The sequence below is a fragment of the Bufo bufo genome, chromosome 5 (genome assembly GCF_905171765.1).
Source record: "Bufo bufo chromosome 5, aBufBuf1.1, whole genome shotgun sequence".
Lineage (NCBI taxonomy): Eukaryota > Metazoa > Chordata > Amphibia > Anura > Bufonidae > Bufo > Bufo bufo.
In genome coordinates this window covers 373,903,814-373,922,148 of record NC_053393.1, presented here as the reverse complement: position 1 = coordinate 373,922,148, position 18,335 = coordinate 373,903,814, and the positions used below count along the sequence as shown (strand labels likewise).

The following is an 18,335-nucleotide window of genomic DNA, read 5'->3' as shown; positions in this document are numbered from 1 at the left end:
TTGTATGGCTGATTCTGTATCAATTGACATTGTCAATACAGTTTTAACTCAGAGTTGCGACATGTAGTTGCATTGGAAGTAAAAATATGTTTTAATAACCACAAGACTTATTGCTCAATGTTTCCTTCTTACATCATCCCTTAAATTGAAAAGCAACATTGAGAAAGGAGGAAATCGTGAGACATTTCTGGTTGCTTTTGAAAACCAGAAATTTGTCATTAATCTTTCACATTCAGGAAACAATTGTCACATTTTGTTGTTGACTTTTTTCCCATATTCCTCCGTAATATAAAACATAATTCCAAATGTAATTGTATTATGGTTTTACTTTCTTACCTACAATGAATACATTGGTGTGCACCGGCTAGCTAGAAATTCCGCAGGAGCAGACAGTAAGCTAATATTATTGCAAAAAGTAGCAGCCATGTGTTAAATTGTCCTGCCGCAGAATTTACGATTCCTCATTCCAGTTGTGAAAATGCCAAAACAGCTCTATCATTTATTCTGTAGAAAAAAGATTAGCAACACTAAAAATGTTCTCACTTTGGTTGTGAAACAGACCTGGGAAGGCGGTCGGCAATTTGGAATCTTAATTAAGGAGTGCCTAATTCAAGAAAAATGTTCAGTATGTAGAATTATGTTACAGTGTGTGTACCTTTTGACTAGAGCTGAGCGAATTTTTTAAAAATTTGATTCGCCGAATTTTCCTTTTTTTAAATTCGGTTTGATCCGAATATATTCGCGGTGAATTACGTTAAAAAATGGCTATTTCCTGGCTGCAGAGAGCCTTTATAGTGGTGTAGAACACTGTGCCTTGCAGTAACACGCATAGGGAGTCTGCTTTGGTGGTGAAATAATACTGTGAGTCCGTATGACATGCAGATGACGAATCACTGCACACTTCACTTATTTGGGCAGTCACGGGCAGTCATAACTGACCAAATAACTCAATTATGAACTCAGCCTTACAGGTCAATCTTAGCGCCAAGAAGAAGCGCACTCCTTTTACACCGTCGTCAGCTGATCCCACATAGATATCTACAGAACCTGTTCTATTAAACGCGTATACAAGTAGAGCCCCCCTGACAGAGTGCAGAGGGTGTCAGCAGTAAGTTTGTGTTGATTAATTTGCCCTTCCTCTGATCCATACGAAGAGAAATAAATATAAAATTGGCAAAAAAGGGAAACTGGACGAATATATTGGGGTAAGGAAATTTTGGAAAGAAAGGAGGGAGGGAAAGTAGATTAGGAGGCGCCAGGGGATGCACTAGATGGTGGTAGTTGGTGATGGAAGTAATAAAAGAGGTAGATACAAAAGCAAGCACTGATGCTGATAGTGAGGCAGCTCCCCAAGCCCCAAAAAAAGGAGAATCAGTACACAATTGTGGACTGTTAGGCAAGTATGAGTGAGAGAATCGTCTGCAGTGCTCTTTCAGGGGGATCCTGAGAGTACCGAGGGGGCTCCACAAGGACAGTTTAGGATGGAGATTAGAAAATTATAGTTGTCAACGATTATTGACAATAGAGGGTAAGGCGAGAATCTATAAACCAATCAGGATATTTGGGTATAAGTAAAAGGAGGTATATATGAAAAAAATTATAAAATATATATAAAAACATGCACGTAGTTCCTTCCGTATACACCACTATAAAGCGATCGATGATCGTTGGTGTGTAGAAGGATTTTCATAAAATGGTAAAGGACTTACTTTACTGGGGAGGCCACTGAGCATTACAGTACGTATCCTTGATGTGCCGTCATGGTGATACTTTTTTTTTTTGTGTTGTTTTTGTTTGTGGGAGTTTGTTATTTTATATGTGATCTATATTAAAGGCTACGTTTTATAACAGGTGCATCCTGTGACTATAACAATTATACATATACCACCTGTAGCTATTACTCCCTCTGACGGGATATTGTCTTAGCTGTGATTATTTTTTTACTGGGGAGGGAGGTATAAGATAAACTCAAGACACCTATACCTCAGCATCCCCCACCCAGGTCGCTTGTAGATGGTAGGTCAGGCTTCTTGGTCCCCAAAAGGATGGTACCGAGGCTCAAAAGGTAAATTAGAAGTCTTTTTAATGACAAATAAAAGCTCAACGCGTTTCGGGGTGAAATCCCTTTTTCAAGAGCAAAGCGACATAACAGAGATAGGTACAATAACATTTATATAGGTATGGAAAAAGCACATGGTCAGCAGTTATCTGATGAGGGGTGGGGGAGGAATTGACATAACTTCCTAGTCATCTTTTCTCCACTTGATGATGACTGTCTTTACTGTGTGCCATGGTATATCTAATGCCTTGGAAATTCTTTTGTACCCTTCTCCTGACTGATACCTTTTAACAATGAGATCCCTCTGATGCTTTGGAAGCTCTCTGTGGACCATAGCTTTTGCTGTGGGATGCGACTAACAAAATTTCAGGAAAGACCAACTAGAGCAGCAGAACTTTAGTTGGGGTTAATCAGAGGCACTTTAAATGATCGCAGGTGTATGCTGACTCCTATTTAAAGGGGTTGTCCGGGTTCAGAGATGAACCCGGACATCCCTCCATTTTCACCCCAGCAGCCCCCCTGACATGAGCATCGGAGCAGTTCATGCTCCGATGCTCTCCTTTGCCCTGCGCTAAATTGCGCAGAGCAAAGACATTTTTAGGAGTTCCGGTGATGTACCGGGGCTCTCCATGGGGCTGACAGGAACTCCGGTGACGTCACCGGAACTGATGGGCGCGATTTAGCTCTGCCCTAGCCAGTAAAACGGCTAGGGCAGAGCTAAAGCCCGCCCCTCAGAGCCGGTGACGTCACCGAACACACTGCCGGGCAGAAGTTACCGCCCGGCAGTGTGTTATTGAAAACAAAAGAGCCCGTGCCCTGCGCGATTTAGCGCAGGGCACGGGAGCGCATCGGAGCATGAGATGCTCCAACGCTAGCCTCAGGGGGGCTGTCTGGGTGAAAATAAGGGTATGTCCGGGTTCTGCTCTGAACCCGGACAAAACCTTTAACATGATTTTGAATGTGATTGCCTAATTCTGAACACAGCTACATCCCTAGTTATAAGAGGGTGTGCACACTTATGCAACCACATTATTTTAGTTTTTTTGTTTTCTTCCCTTCACCTAAAAGACTTCAGGTGGAAAAAGTTCTGAAATTATTTATCTTTGTCTCATGTTTTTACATCGAAGAAACCTGACATTTTAACAGGGGTGGGTAGACTTTTTATTTCCACTGTAAATATTGTTGTACCTATCTTTGTTATGTCACTTTGCTCTTGAAAAAGGGATTTCACCCCGAAACACGTTGAGCTTTTATTTGTCATTAAAAAGACTTCTAATTTACCTTGGAGCCTCGGTACCATCCTTTTGGGGACCAAGAAGCCTGACCTACCATCTACAAGCGACCTGGGTGGGGGAGGCTGAGGTATAGGTGTCTTGAGTTTATCTTATACCTCCCTTCCCGGTAAAGTAAGTCCTTTACCATTTTATGAAACTCCTTCTACACACCAACGATCATCGATCGCTTTATAGTGGTGTATACGGAAGGAACTACGTGCATATTTTTATATATATTTTATATATATTTTTTATATATACCTCCTTTTATTTATACCCAAATATCCTGATTGGTTTATAGATTCTCGCCTTACCCTCAATTGTAAATAATCGTTGACAACTATAATTTTCTAATCTCCATCCTAAACTGTTCTTGTGGCACCCCCTCGGTACTCTCAGGATCCCCCTGAAAGAGCACCGCAGACCATTCTCTCACTCATACTTCCTCTGATCCGTCAGAACAATAACCCACAGAAAACGTATCCAGTCTGTGGAGCATACGCCTTCACTCGATCAGCATTTGCTCAATAATCTATCAGTATTGCTAATGCCAAAAAAAACAGGAGTGGATGCAAAATAGAGATGACACGTGAATGGAATATTTGCATGTCTTCTGTGTTTTGTACCCACTCTTGCTTTTGGCTACCAAATCATAAGCCAATTTTGATGCGACCATAAGGCCTTACAGCTGCTACACAGACAGGATCCGTTGTGTGTCTCATTATTCCTTCCTTCTGACAGATCAGAAGAAAGGTGAAATAAATGATGATGTCAGCCAGGCCAAAATAGTGGCCCAGTCATGAAGTGGGGAGATGCGTTTTGTAGGACCGCACGTTCCCCATCCGATCAGGAGAAAAACTCTTTAAGCTGAAACCATCCACTTCAATGTATATAGGCAAAACATCAGGTCCCACAAGTATCCTTTTTCACCTGTATTATCACCTGCACTCGTGAGTATAATAATACGAGTGTTTGTGAGCATTGGTCGGATAGTGAACGCGTGGTCCTACAAAACGCATTGACTGAACTGTGAATTGTGCCCACTTCACCTTTGGTACCTGCAGCGGCAAATGTTTGAGGCAAAGTACTGGAGTTTTAAAGTTTTATTTTAGGCCTCATGCACACAACCGTTGTTTTTGTCCGCATCCGAGCCGCCGTTTTAGTGGCTCGGATGCGGACCCATTCACTTCAATGGGGCCGCAAAAGTTGTCCGCTCCTTGGCCCCGCTAAAAAAATATAACATGTCCTATTCTTGTCTGCGCTTTGCGGACAAGAATAGGCATTTATATTGAAGGCTGTCCATGCCGTTCCGCAAATTGCGGAACGCGCATTGACGCCATCCGCGTTTTGCGGATCCACGATTTGCGGACCTTATTTTGAGGCCTTATTTAATCAAGTCCACAGAGTGGCCCTATGATATAGTGGTGGAAGCAGCATGAGGAGACCACAGAGTGGCACAATGACAGGGTCTGGAGGTGGAAGCAGTATGAGGAGGCCACCGAGTGGCACAATGACAGAGTCTTGAGGTGCAGCAGTATGAGGAGGCCACCGAGTGGCACAATGACAGAGTCTGGAGTTGGCAGCAGTATGAGGAGGCCACTGAGTGGCACAATGACAGAGTCTTAAGGTGGCAGCAGTATTTGGAGGCCACCGAGTGGCACAATGACAGAGTCTGGAGGTGGCAGCAGTATGAGGAGGCCACCGAGTGGCACAATGACAGAGTCTGGAGGTGGCATCAGTATGAGTAGGCCACCAAGTGGCACAATGACAGAGTCTGGAGTTGGCAGCATCAGGAAAAGGCCACCAAGTGGCACAATGACAGAGTCTGGAGTTGGCAGCATCAGGAGAAGGCCAGTGAGTGGCACAATGACAGAGTCTTGAGGTGGCATCAGTATGAGGAGGCCACCGAGTGGCACAATGACAGAGTCTGGAAGTGGCAGCAGTATGAGAAGGCCACCGAGTGGCACAATGACAGAGTCTGGAGGTGGCGGCAGCAGCAGCAGCATCAGGGGAAGGCTACCGATTGGCACAATGACAGAGTCTGGAGGTGGCAGCAGTATGAGAAGGCCAATGAGTGGCAAGGTTACATAGTGCAGAGATGGCAGCAGTAGTAGGATACCACTGAGTGGGAAGGTGACATAGTGTGGATATGGCAGCAGCATCAGGATACCACAGAGTGGCAAGGTGACATAGTGTGGAGATGGCAGCAGCAGCTGCATCAGGAGACCACAAAGTGACCCGGTGACAGAGTGGGCGGTGGGTGGCAATACCAGTATCCGCTGACAAAGGTGGGTGAAAGAAGGAGCACTTGGCATCAGATGTGTGGCATCAGGCGGGTGGCATCATCAGAGTAGTAGCTGAGGCAGGTAGCCAGAAGAAACCGTTCTCTTTTTTTAAGGTTTGGGTGAGGCAGCATGGGTGATCTAATCAGATGCATCAGGCATAAGTGGGTGGAAATCCTGGCTGATCCACGCCTGATTCATCTTGACAAAAGGTCAGTCTCTCCACATTTTGGGTGGACAGGCGAGTTCTCCTTGGGGTAACTATGGCCCCCGCCGCACTAAACACCCACTCTGATGCTACACTACTGGCCGTGCAGGACAGCTTTTCCAAGGCAAACTCTTCTAGTTGCGGCCACAAATCCAGTTTGGCTGCCCAGTAGTCCAGCAGGTCTTTAATGTGGGTAGGCAGGGTGCTGTCCAAGTATGCCACCACCTGCTGGTTCAGGTCCTGCTCCAGGTCTACCTGCTGCTGCTGGTGAGTAGTTTCTTCACAATGCGGGTGAAGAAAGCTATTCATCAGCGACTGTAGACTCAGGCTGCTGCTGATGGAGCTGGTACTGCTCCTGCCACCCCACCCCTCCCCAGCAGCCATGACAGTGGAACAAGAGCGCAGAGGGCCCTCCAGGTCAGCGGCCAACTGACTACATAGTGGCAAGGTGTCTCTGTAGTAGTTCAGTTTGTCCTCCCTCTCAGTGGGTGTAAAATAGGCCCCCATTCTGGACCGGTAGAGAGGGTCCAACAAGGTGGAGAGCCAGAAGTCATCCCTCTGCCGAATGGTGACAATTCGGCTGTCGCTATGCAAACAAGTGAGCATGCATCAGGCCATTTGTGCAATTGACTCAGAGGGATTCTGTGCCTCCATCTCCACTGCATACTGCCACGGTGTGTCTGGGTCCTTTGTCTCGTCTTCCTCATAGCCCTGTAGCTCCTCTGGCTTCTCCTGTCACCTGAGTAGAAAAACCACCCATTTCGCTACACATTGCCTGTGCTCCAATGTCCTCCTCTTCCTCCTTCTCCTCTTCCAGTTCAGCCCCCATGTGGCTCATGTGGCCGTGAGATCTAGGCGCCACGTCTCCAGTCCCCTGACCAGCCATTGTTACCACCATCTGTTCCAGGACATGAAGCAGTGGAATGACGTCGTTCATCTCGTAGTCCTGGCGACTGACAAATAACGTGGCGACCTCAAAGGACCTGAACAAATGGCAGGGGTCACGCATGAGCTGCCACTGGCTGACATTGAAGTTACACAGGGAAGTACTCCTATCCACTTGCATCATCAATAAATCATTCATGGCCTTTCTCTGTTTGTATATTGTTGGTCCAACATATGGAGGGTGGAATTCCAACGGGTGGAAACGTCGCATATCAGCCTATGTTGGGGGATGCCGTTCTGCCGCTGCAGTTCAAGGAGGGTGTGCTTTGCGGTGTACGAGTGGCTGAAGTGCATGCAAAGTTTGGCTCAGCCCTCCTTGACACAGTGCCGACACAATGTTCTTCCCGTTGTCGGTCACCATGGTTCTGATTTTGAGTTGTCGGGGAGCAAGCCAGGATCCACTTTCTTGACGAAGGACACAGAGCAGTTCCTCCCCTGTGTGACTCCGTTCGCCCAGGGAAACGAGGTGCAGAACAGCGTGACACCGCCGTGGCCTTCACATGTGGTATGCTGGAGTGGCACTGTGACTTGTCCCTGCTGTGGAGGCTGAGGACTTGGTGGAGGATAAGAAGGCTGAGGTGGACATTGTCGCAGGACCAATGGCCTGAGAACGTGGAGGCGGAAGCGGCGTCACCTGGCCAAGTTGCTGGTGTGGCTGTGCAGGAACCACATTCACCCAGTGGGCCGTAAAGGATATATTTTGTCCCTGACCGTAGTTACAGCTCCACACATCGTCGCTCCCGTGCACAGGATCAAGGACTGGTGGAGGATGAGGAAGCAGAGGCGGACATTGTCGCAGGACCAACGGCGTGACAAAGTAGCGGCAAAAGCAGCATGACCTTGCCAAGTTGCAGGTGTGGCTGTACAGGAGCCACATTCACCCAGTGGGCCACCGTTGGTACAGCTTCACACGTTGGCGCTGCCGTGCACTTTGGCAAACACCGACAGGCTCAAAGACTGGCCCACCTTCTGTTCTACATGTGTGTGCAGGGCTGGTACTGCCTTTTTGGCAAAGAAATGATGGCTTGGGACTCTCCACCTCGGCTCGGCACAAGCCATCAGTTCTCTGAAAGGTGCAGAGTCCACCACTTGGAAAGGGAATTACTGCAGCACCAGCAACTTGGTCAGGAGCACATTCAGCTTCTGCGCCGTTGGATGAGTGCACGCATACTGCTGTCTTTTGGCAATCGCTTCAGTGATCGATTGCTGATGGAATGACTGATGAGGAGTAGGAGGAGGAGGAGCAGGAGCACCGGGACCAGCAGATGATGGGAATGACAGACAGCTCCCTTCGGCTGAGGTGGTGGAGCCTTGACTGCCTGAAACCGAGTGCATGCCACTGGGTGACGTAGCGGTTGCTGCGGCAGGCTGGACCACCACATCGGAGCCACGGTTCTCCCAGGCCACTTTATAGAGATGCTGCATATGTTGAAGCAGGGCCGTAGTGCCAACTTTGCACCCAGGCTACACTTCACCTTCTACCCACAGATTTTCATATGGCCACGTTCACCTCCTCCGGCGGCTTAACAAAAAACTACCGCCAAGTAGGTGATTTTCCCCCCAACAGTCCGCACTGACTGACTGCTACCGCTGCTGCCTCTGTGAACCCCTGCAGCACTACTTCCCGGACAGGTAGGCTGCTGTGAAGCAGGTGGTCTTCCCCGGGCACGTTTGGCTCCTGACCTCCCACTGCTGCCACCCTGGTGACTCCCAGCCATGCTACCACCTTGCTGGCTCCGCCACTGCCTCACCTGCAAGCTGCCACCCTCTTCTCCTGATAATGATGAAGCCCCTTCTGCACCTGGCTCCCAAGTGTGATCGGCTACATCATCATCACCCGCTACTGTCTGCACGTCACTGATGTCCCGCTCAAAGATATCAGGGTCAGGAGCATGATCGCTCGCAACACCAGCTACCACGAGACTCTCATCATCACTATGTGCCCGTCTACCATAGGAAGCGGTGGATGTCTCCTCCAGATCTTGGCTGGGCAGTAGCTGCTGACTGTCCTCTAGTAGTTCGTCCCCGCTGAATAGTGGAGCTGAGCCCACAGCATACAATACTTCTGTGGCTGAGGGAACAGCAAAGGACAGAGGCAGGTTGAGGACAGGTGAGAGCACAGAGCCTGCTCCCGGGCCATGCCAACTAAGGGTTGTGTCTGACAAACCCACCGACTGTTGGCTGGGGGTGTCTGATGTCACTTGGGATGAAGTGGATGACCGAGTTAACCAATCAAGAACTGCTGGGTTGCTGGTCAAGACACGACCGCTAGATGACACCGTATGTGAACCCCTCTTGCTGCGACTCATGCTGCCACACCCCCTTACTCTGCTGCAACCTCTGCCTGCGCCAGAAACATTTAGGCCTCTGCCACTCCACTGTGCATAGCCTGGAACTTCTCTGTCTGACATACTTTTAGTTGAACTAAATAAATAATAGCAAATTAAAACACCCCTAAAAGAAGTGATCTGAGAATATATTTATATTTTTGTACTGAAATAGACCACTAAATTCTTTAACCACATATAAGTACAGAAGTGAAATGCGTATATATATATTTTTTTTGTACTGAAATAGGCCTCCCTATCCTTTCCCTGCACATATAAATCGTTTTTCAGGCTTTTTTTCACAATGAGGTTTTTTCCAATTGCTGTCCCCAGCGCCTTCTCACATCTGTCCCTGCACTCAGAGCGCTGGAAAATGTCTGAATCAAAGATGGCCGGCGTATTTATAGGGCTGTGACATCACAGGGCTGGCTGGCTGCTGATTGGCTGCATGCTGTCAGTCTGGGTGATCCCGCCTTCCCAGACTTCCTTTCTTGATGTCCTCACACGTGCAGCAGCCATTTTAGGAAAAATGCGTTTCGTTACCACGAAGAGCAAGGAAATTCACATTCGTTGCGAATCAAATTTTTCCTGAAATTCAGATTGAATTCAACTTCGTCAGCTTCGATTCGCTCATCTCTACTTATGACAGAAGGCAAATTTAGGACAATAATCAGTAGAAGATCTAAAGACTTTGCTGTTATGGTGATGATGATTATTGTTAACATATGCAGAGGCAAAACTTGAAGCTCCTTGGCCCTTAATCTAAATCTGTAACAAAGCTACTCCACTTACATGTGCCATTTCTAACACTGGTTTCTTGTTATGTAGCATTCTGCACCTTTGTGCTCCCTTAGGCACCAGAGTCCAGACATGATTGGAACTTCTGCACCACCTGTAGCTATTACCCCCACCATTGATTCTTCAATGATCCCTTATGGAGCAATACATTGAGGACTTTTATAATATACGTGTATATATATATATATATATATATATATAGGTCAAATCACTTCAATTAATAAGCATTTGAAAAAAAAGAAATCTGTATCAAATTCAATTTCCCTAATATCACTGACGTCACCGCGCTCGCCCAACGTGATGATGTCAGCTCTCGTGAGAATTTCTGCGTTTTCTTTCATGAAGATGGCCCCGATGGCCTCTCTGCGTACAAATAGATGAGGTGAGCACCTTTTTTTTTTTTTTACCGCCATTTCATAAAAAATTGATTTGTTACCACGAAACACCAAGAAATTTCGGATTCGTGGCGAATCAAATTTTTCATGAAATTCGGATCGAATTCCACTTCGTTAACTTCGATTTGCTCAACACTAGTATACACAACTGCAAGTGCATTATGGATTAATCATGTATGTAGAAGGATGGTCACATACACAGTCTTTGGACACTATGTGCTGTATGATTATAAGGTATTTTGTACAATCATGTTAATTAACCAATTAATAATTGGTTCACTAGTATCTATACCTCACTTTGGCACATTGCACGAGAAAGGCCTCATTGAGCTGGACTGAAAAAATGTCTGTCTATCTATCTATCTATCTACCGTATAGTTCTACAGACCTGTGGGTACAAAAATATTGTATGTACACTACTGTACACTATATTGTATGTACAAAACAAGCAAAAAAAGATATAATAATGTACATTCCGTAGTAATTCATATAGTCTCAGCCTGATAGAAAGTTGAAACAAAAAATAATAAAGTTTATTCAAATTACGTATTAAAAAAAGATTCAGGTATATCAAACAGATTAAAAACGAGGCAAACAGGAGACCTCAATGTATAGAGGGGTTTGGAATGATTACCATCTACATATATAGGATGTCCTGACAAACAGCCTAGAGTTTTCTTGCACAGAGTGTGCTTATTGGGATATCCGCAAACTCAGGCTGTCAATCACACCCACTGGGGGCAGCGACTAACAGTCACAGGCTAGTTCCTCTCATGTATCCATACCCTATACTTGTGTACTTAACGATAGGTGGAAGAAAACACTAGTCTGATTAGTCAAGTCAGTACATAGCAATGGAGCGATACCACTGAATACTAAATCCTGCCCTGCCTAGTGAGCTAAATAGCTGAATGCCTAAATGGCACATACACTCAACGTGTTTCTACATGGATTACACACACCCCACGTTTCATCAGGAGCGGTCAAAGTTAGACATAAGTGCCAATTGAAACAATATTGCCGCACTGTTGCGTGCAAGCATCGGCTCTGTGATGGCATCCCAATAAGCACACTCCGTGCAAGCAAACTCTAGGCTGTTTGTCAGGACATCCTATATGTAGATGGTAATCATTCCAAACCGCTCTCTACATTGAGGTCTCCTGTTTGACTGGTTTTTAATCTGTTTGATATACCTGAACACTTTTTTAATAATTAATTTGAATAAACTTTATTATTTATTGTTTCAACGTTCTATCAGGCTAAGACTATATACTATATTGTATGTATACTATATTGTATATATAGTGTATGGCTGTTATTTCCAGAAAGATATGGATGGCAAGTAATTGGCAATTAACAGAGCTAACCACCCTGTTCCTCGCCTCTTGGTAGGAGTGGTCCTGTTTCCTATGCTATGGAGGGGTGAGGAAGGTCAAGTCACGCCTCTTGTTCCTGTTACAGATTCTCCAGAGAGATCAACTTACTCCAATCCAAAATGAACTACTGTAACCAACCTGTACAGTGAACTGCTGCAAGCCGAGGGACTACAGCAAAGACACCCATCACTCAGAGCTTTACTTTGCCAGTATGACCTAAGTGCTACAATTGCCGCCATCCAACCTACCTTCATTATCCTTACTAGTTCCAGAGAAGTGTAATCTGCTGCTATTAGACGTATTTTAAAATTCTGTTTCAAATTGCATTTAGTAAAAAGACTTTGTTACATTTATTTCTGGGGTCATTCTTCAATACTACATTTCCATTTTACCAATGACCCAGGGAGCAACAGCCTGAGGGAGTACACCGTGACAAAATACTGTATTAGGGCCACTACCACTCCCATCTCTGCACCGGCTCCTCCAGGGTTCACTGTATATTCTTTCTGTCTTTCTATCGGCTTTTATTAAATAAATGTAAATTAAACAGACAGAATGTAATGTATTGTTAGAATGGATTCCATGTCAGAGCACTGGATGTGTCCTATTAAACGCAAAGTCTTTAGGAATTTACTTGTGAAACATCAGTTCCTCTGTTTTTGGCTTAATGATTGTCATCTGTTTCCTCTTTGCAGGCAAGGACCACTTTTGCACAGATAACTTTTTTGAAAGTCCTGCAATGTGATAATAATTAGTCAGCTGGAATGGGTGGAGATGACAGAAAGGAGAAACCAATGAGGGCATTGTTGGAGTTGGGGGTGGAAAGGCATTTTTCACTGAAAAGAGAATTTTACAAGACGGTGCAAATTCTTGTGGGAGAAAAAAACTAAATCAACCAGTGGAACACAAGGTATGTTTACTCTTTTACTACTTTAAACACTGCAGGTATGAATACCCTTTATGTCCCTTTATTACTAACACTTTTACTTATATAAATTGTATAATGTCCTTCTTACAGTAAATTAGAAAAACATGAAGGCACCAGGAAGCTTGGTGACCATAGAAAAGCAGAAGGGCACAGACTAAGTGTATTTATAAAGCTGACTGAACTTAGAGATAACATCTAAACATTCTTCAATTTATAGTAAGGGTTGCAATGTTCCTTAAAAAACACTTCAAGTGCTGCAGATCTTCTTTTATAAAGAGCAAGATGCCTGTCGACCATTGAATGATTGGTATGAAATATCCTGTAGTCTGTAGCATCTGGTGAAATCATATGTTGTTTTGCAACAGCAGAGACATAGAACTGCAGCATATACAATGTAGCTGCAGAGGAATCTCTTTTTTTAAAAGATGTCCCGGCTGTCTAGCTCACAGAGCATTGTCTGCTGAATCAACTTCTCAAGTGAGGGCAGTAGAGATGAGCAAATTGATTGTAAATTAACTGGATTTGACCCAAATTTTGTAAAATTGCCAGTTGCATCTCCTGAAAAGCTTAGTGACCATTTTTAGCTTGAATGTTTGATTTATAGGAACATGTTACTGCTGTTTATTACAGGAGTAGATTTTTTCACACCATCTCACATGTTCAGGATAAAAAGGGCAAGAAGCAATTATAAGAAAAGGATAGGAGCAGATGTGTACAGACAGCCTGTTTCAAACTAATGCATTCTGCAACACGTACAGGAAATGTAATGTCAAAATATTCAAAAATATTTGCATTACTTTATGAGTAGTAAACAGACAGTTAGTTGCAGAAAATGTCCGTGGGTTTTGTTAAAGACCCCATGTTCAGAATTTAGTAGCCACACAAAAAAATAGTTGGTGACTGGATGGACAGTTGTCCTCCACATGCTTATCTTGACAGGCAGACCCACTGTGGAGGCAGCATTTCTGCATGCTAATTGTATATCCATACGTTCAAGTTACTTGATGCAGTTCTGGAAGCCAAAATCAGGAGTGCATCATAAAAGAAGGGAAAGTATAGAGTAGCAATGAGCGAACCACTCGAGATTTGGTTTGGTTCAAGTACGCCAAATTTTTGAAAAAGTTCAGTTCAGACCCAAATCAATGCAGACCAAAACAAAGTGGTTCCAATTGCCCTGAAAATTGGTATACAACACCCTCTGCTGCAGGTTGCCCACCCCTGCCCTATAGCCTCCTAAGACTCAGAATTTTAAGGAAAACTTGTTATCTTTTTTCATTTATTTTTTTATGATTTTTTTTTCTTTTTCCCTCCCCCCATTACCCTCCCCAAGCTCTCGAATGCAATTACAACAATAGTAAATGATGTCTGAGTGACACTGACATACATAGCTACGGGCAAACACATGTTTTACTACCTTTTTTGTCACCCCCAACATCCTCATAGATTGTAAGCTCTTGCAAGCAGGGCCCTTACTCCTAGTGTTTTAGTTGTGTATTAGCCAGTAACTTTGTGGTAACTTGTTTTGTACATGAATCCTCTGAATTGCAAAGCGCTGCGGAATATGGTGGTGCTATATAAATAAATATTATTATTATTGACTGCGTTAACATACAGCACACCTGCCCATGTGTTATGCTTTTTCATATTCCAAGGCTTCCAAATATTGTCCCTTATGCGGGCAAATGATGTTTAAACACACATGGTGTAATAGCATAAAAAAATAAAAATAGTTGCTTGGGGGACCAAGCGACCAAAAATGATGCCTTGACAGGGTCAGAATTACTGCCGTATGACATGCAGAAGTGTTGATTGTCAGAAGAAAAAGTGTCTGGTTGTAAACGAGCCTAGAAAAATTCTCCAGTTTTTTATTGAGTTTTTTTTTTATAAATCTTGATTAGTTATGACCAAATACATACAGTACAGACCAAAAGTTTGGACACACCTTCTCATTCAAAGAGTTTTCTTTATTTTCATGACTATGAAGGCATCAAAACTATGAATTAACACATGTGGAATTATATACATAACAAACAAGTGTGAAACAACTGAAAATATGTCATATTCTAGGTTCTTCAAAGTAGCCACCTTTTGCTTTGATTACTGCTTTGCACACTCTTGGCATTCTTTTGATGAGCTTCAAGAGGTAGTCCCCTGAAATGGTCTTCCAACAGTCTTGAAGGAGTTCCCAGAGATGCTTAGCACTTGTTGGCCCTTTTGCCTTCACTCTGCGGTCCAGCTCACCCCAAACCATCTCGATTGGGTTCAGGTCCGGTGACTGTGGAGGCCAGGTCATCTGGCGCAGCACCCCATCACTCTCCTTCATGATCAAATAGCCCTTACTTTCAAAGTTTTCCCAATTTTTCGGCTGACTGACTGACCTTCATTTCTTAAAGTAATGATGGCCACTCGTTTTTCTTTACTTAGCTGCTTTTTTCTTGCCATAATACCAATTCTAACAGTCTATTCAGTAGGACTATCAGCTGTGTATCCACCTGACTTCTCCTCAACGCAACTGATGGTCCCAACCCCATTTATAAGGCAAGGAACCCCACTTATTAAACCTGACAAGGCACACCTGTGAAGTGAAAACCATTTCAGGGGACCACCTCTTGAAGCTCATCAAGAGAATGCCAAGAGTGTGCAAAGCAGTAATCAAAGCAAAAGGTGGCTACTTTGAAGAACATAGAATATGACATATTTTCAGTTGTTTCACACTTGTTTGTTATGTATATAATTCCACATGTGTTAATTCATAGTTTTGATGCCTTCAGTGTGAATCTACAATTTTCATAGTCATGAAAATAAAGAAAACTCTTTGAATGAGAAGGTGTGTCCAAACTTTTGGTCTGTACTGTATATAACATATAAGCATATTAAAACATATAATAAAAAGGGGCATAACATGTTCTAGCAATATATTTATCAATTCCTATAAGCTTCCTATCTGGATGGTTCTTCAGATAGAACTTGTGATGCATTCTGTCATCCCGATAATAGTATTACATTTACATCCCCCCTAACCCATTCCCACCCTTGTCCCCCTTGTCGTCGCTGGAGCCACAGGAGTCAATCATAACACAGCCTTAAAACTAGTTGTTGCAGACCTGATACCAGGTCTGCATTTGCGCCCTTCCCTGATACCATATTCGCTCGTATTCTCTAGTTTTGTCCATGAACTCCTTCCATTCTTACAATTTGGGGTATTTAACTGAGCCCCAATTCTTTACAATGATAGCCTTGGCCGAAGACAACCCCCTTAACCACAATAATTTATACTTTTGACCTTTCTTTATATTTGGAAAAATACCTAAGATTGCAATTTCTATTTTTGGAGCCAATTTTAAGGAGGAACTACTACCTAATTTATCACATATCTTTAACCAATACTCTGCAATAATTGGGCATTCCCATATTAAATGGATAAGTCCAGCATCTTCACTGTGACATTTAAAGGGAACCTGTCACTGGGATTTTGTGTATAGATTTGAGGACATGGGTTGCTAGATGGCCGCTAGCACATCAACAATACCTAGTCCTCATAGCTCTGTGTGCTTTTATTGCGTAAAAAAAACAATTTGATACATATGCAAATTAACCTGAGATGAGTCCTGTCCCTGAGATGAGTCAGTTCATTTGCATATGTATCAAATAGTTTTTTTGACACAATAAAAGCACACAGAGCTATGGGGACTGGATATTGCGGATGTGCTAGCGGCCATCTAGCAACCCATGTCCTCAGGTCTATACACAACATCCCGGTGACAGGTTCCCTTTAACCACCTCCGGACCGCCTAACGCAGGATCGCGTTCCGGAGGTGGCAGCCCTGCGCACAGTCACGCATATACGCGTCATCTCGCGAGACGCGAGACTTCCTGTGAACGCGCGCACACAGGCGCGCGCGCTCACAGGAACGGAAGGTAAGAGAGTTGATCTCCAGCCTGCCAGCGGCGATCGTTCGCTGGCAGGCTGGAGATGTGTTTTTTTTAACCCCTAACAGGTATATTAGACGCTGTTTTGATAACAGCGTCTAATATACCTGCTACCTGGTCCTCTGGTGGTCCCCTTTGTTTGGATCGACCACCAGAGGACACAGGTAGCTCAGTAAAGTAGCACCAAGCACCACTACACTACACTACACCCCCCCCCCCCCGTCACTTATTAACCCCTTATTAGCCCCTGATCACCCCTAATCACCCCTGATCACCCCATATAGACTCCCTGATCACCCCCCTGTCATTGATTACCCCCCTGTCATTGATCAACCCCCTGTAAAGCTCCATTCAGACGTCCGCATGATTTTTACGGATCCACTGATAGATGGATCGGATCCGCAAAACGCATCCGGACGTCTGAATGAAGCCTTACAGGGGCGTGATCAATGACTGTGGTGATCACCCCATATAGACTCCCTGATCACCCCCCTGTCATTGATTACCCCCTGTAAAGCTCCATTCAGACGTCCGCATGATTTTTACGGATCCACTGATAGATGGATCGGATCCGCAAAACGCATCCGGTCGTCTGAATGAAGCCTTACAGGGGCATGATCAATGACTGTGGTGATCACCCCCCTGTCATTGATTACCCCCCTGTAAAGCTCCATTCAGATGTCCGCATGATTTTTACGGATGCACTGATAGATGGATCGGATCCGCAAAACGCATCCGGACGTCTGAATGAAGCCTTACAGGGGCATGATCAATGACTGTGGTGATCACCCCATATAGACTCCCTGATCACCCCCCTGTCATTGATTACCCCCCTGTCATTGATTACCCCCCTGTAAAGCTCCATTCAGACGTCCGCATGATTTTTACGGATGCACTGATAGATGGATCGGATCCGCAAAACGCATCCGGACGTCTGAATGAAGCCTTACAGGGGCGTGATCAATGACTGTGGTGATCACCCCATATAGACTCCCTGATCACCCCCCTGTCATTGATTACCCCCCTGTAAAGCTCCATTCAGACGTCCGCATGATTTTTACAGATGCACTGATAGATGGATCGGATCCGCAAAACGCATCCGGACGTCTGAATGAAGCCTTACAGGGGCATGATCAATGACTGTGGTGATCACCCCATATAGACTCCCTGATCACCCCCCTGTCATTGATTACCCCCCTGTCATTGATTACCCCCCTGTAAAGCTCCATTCAGATGTCCGCATGATTTTTACGGATGCACTGATAGATGGATCGGATCCGCAAAACGCATCCGGACGTCTGAATGAAGCCTTACACGGGCGTGATCAATGACTGTGGTTATCACCCCATATAGACTCCCTGATCACCCCCCTGTCATTGATCACCCCCCTGTCATTGATCAACCCCCTGTCATTGATCAACCCCCCTGTCATTGATCAACCCCCCTGTCATTGATCACCCCCCTGTCATTGATCACCCCCCTGTCATTGATCACCCCTCTGTAAGGCTCCATTCAGATATTTTTTTGGCCCAAGTTAGCGGAATTATTTTTTTTTTTCTTACAAAGTCTCATATTCCACTAACTTGTGTCAAAAAATAAAATCTCACATGAACTCACCATACCCCTCACGGAATCCAAATGCGTAAAATTTTTTAGACATTTATATTCCAGACTTCTTCTCACGCTTTAGGGCCCCTAGAATGCCAGGGCAGTATAAATACCCCACATGTGACCCCATTTCGGAAAGAAGACACCCCCAGGTATTCCGTGAGGGGCATATTGAGTCCATGAAAGATTAAAATTTTTGTCCCAA

At 44.6% G+C, this 18,335-nt stretch overlaps 1 protein-coding gene across 3 annotated transcripts in view; it reads left to right on the top strand.

Annotated features, from left to right (window-relative positions):
• Positions 1-12,430: 12,430 nt before the first annotated feature.
• Positions 12,431-18,335, top strand: part of F13A1 (coagulation factor XIII A chain) — a 256,915-nt gene continuing 251,010 nt past the window's right edge. For 2 of the 3 annotated variants that reach the window (XM_040432510.1, XM_040432507.1), the window contains exon 1: positions 12,431-12,574. The gene's annotated coding sequence lies outside the window, so the exon portion shown is untranslated. Of the gene's footprint in view, positions 12,610-18,335 lie in introns of all 3 variants that reach the window. The other variant, XM_040432508.1, reaches the window with a different exon arrangement.